The sequence below is a fragment of the Rutidosis leptorrhynchoides genome, chromosome 1 (assembly GCF_046630445.1).
Source record: "Rutidosis leptorrhynchoides isolate AG116_Rl617_1_P2 chromosome 1, CSIRO_AGI_Rlap_v1, whole genome shotgun sequence".
Lineage (NCBI taxonomy): Eukaryota > Viridiplantae > Streptophyta > Magnoliopsida > Asterales > Asteraceae > Rutidosis > Rutidosis leptorrhynchoides.
In genome coordinates this window covers 129,802,089-129,804,350 of record NC_092333.1, presented here as the reverse complement: position 1 = coordinate 129,804,350, position 2,262 = coordinate 129,802,089, and positions in this window count along the sequence as shown.

Here is a 2,262-nt window from a genome sequence, read left to right as displayed (position 1 = left end):
GTGTATTGAAATATGAAATCTTGTGGTCTATTGTTACGATTTGATATATATAGGTTAAACCTATAACTCACCAACATTTTTGTTGACGTTTAAAGCATGTTTATTCTCAGGTGAATACTAAGAGCTTCCGCTGTTGCATACTAAAATAAGGACAAGATTTGGAGTCCATGTTTGTATGATATTGTGTAAAAACTGCATTCAAGAAACTGATTTCGATGTAATATATTTGTATTGTAAACTATTATGTAATGGTCGTGTGTAAACAGGATATTTTAGATTATCATTATTTGATAATCTACGTAAAGCTTTTTAAACCTTTACTTATGAAATAAAGGTTATGGTTTGTTTTAAAAATGAATGCAGTCTTTGAAAAACGTCTCATATAGAGGTCAAAACCTCGCAACGAAATCAATTAATATGGAACGTTTTTAATCAATAAGAACGGGACATTTCAGTTGGTATCCGAGCGTTGGTCTTAGAGAATCAGAATTTTGCATTAGTGTGTCTTATCGAGTTTGTTAGGATGCATTAGTGAGTCTGGACTTCGACCGTGTTTACTTGAAAAATGATTGCTTAACAAATTTTGTTGGAAACTATATATTTTTAACATGTGAATATTATGTGATATATTAATCTCTTAACGCGTTTGATATAATGTGATAGATGTCTACCTCTAGAACAAGTCCCATTGACTCACCTAATAATAATGAAGAGTCAAATGTAAATTGGAATGATTCGTGGACTGATTCACAAGTTCCCGAAGAGGAACCGGAAGAAGAGTCGGAACCGGAAGAAGAATCAGAACCGGAAGAGGAGGAACCGGAGGAGGAAATAGAACCGGTGGGGGAAATAATAAAATCGTTAAGTAAAAGAAAATCCTCAACCAACTGACCAAGGTTAATTATGGTCAATGGTGTTTCCGCTAAGGAAGCAAAATATTGGGAGGATTACCAATTCTCCGATGAATCGGATTCTGACGAGAATTCCGATGATGTTATAGAAATTACCCCAACTGAATTTAAAAAGGCAAAAGAAAATAATAAGGGAAAGGGCATAAAAATAGAGAAATCTAATTCCAACCCCGATGAACTTTATATGTATCGTCAACCCCCGATGAAATGTCCCGTTCTTATTGATTAAAAACGTTCCATATTAATTGATTTCGTTGCGAGGTTTTGACCTCTATATGAGACGTTTTTCAAAGACTGCATTCATTTTCAAACAAACCATAACCTTTATTTCATCAATAAAGGTTTAAAAAGCTTTACGTAGATGATAAAATAATGATAATCTAAAATATCCTGTTTACACACGACCATTACATAATGGTTTACAATACAAATATGTTACATCGAAATCAGTTTCTTGAATGCAGTTTTTACACAATATCATACAAACATGGACTCCAAATCTTGTCCTTATTTTAGTATGCAACAGCGGAAGCTCTTAGTATTCACCTGAGAATAAACATGCTTTAAATGTCAACAAAAATGTTGGTGAGTTATAGGTTTAACCTATATATATATCAAATCGTAACAATAGACCACAAGATTTCATATTTCAATACGCATCCCATACATAGAGATAAAAATCATTCATATGGTGAACACCTGGTAACCGACATTAACAAGATGCATATATAAGAATATCCCCATCATTCCGGAACACCCTTCGGATATGATATAAATTTCGAAGTACTAAAGCATCCGGTACTTTGGATGGGGTTTGTTAGGCCCAATAGATCTATCTTTAGGATTCGCGTCAATTAGGGTGTCTGTTCCTTAATTCTTAGATTACCAGACTTAATAAAAAGGGGCATATTCGATTTCGATAATTCAACCATAGAATGTAATTTCACGTACTTGTGTCTATTTTGTAAATCATTTATAAAACCTGCATGTATTCTCATCCCAAAAATATTAGATTTTAAAAGTGGGACTATAACTCACTTTCACAGATTTTTACTTCGTCGGGAAGTAAGACTTGGCCACTGGTTGATTCACGAACCTATAACAATATATACATATATATCAAAGTATGTTCAAAATATATTTACAACACTTTTAATATATTTTGATGTTTTAAGTTTATTAAGTCAGCTGTCCTCGTTAGTAACCTACAACTAGTTGTCCACAGTTAGATGTACAGAAATAAATCGATAAATATTATCTTGAATCAATCCACGACCCAGTGTATACGTATCTCAGTATTGATCACAACTCAAACTATATATATTTTGGAATCAACCTCAACCCTGTATAG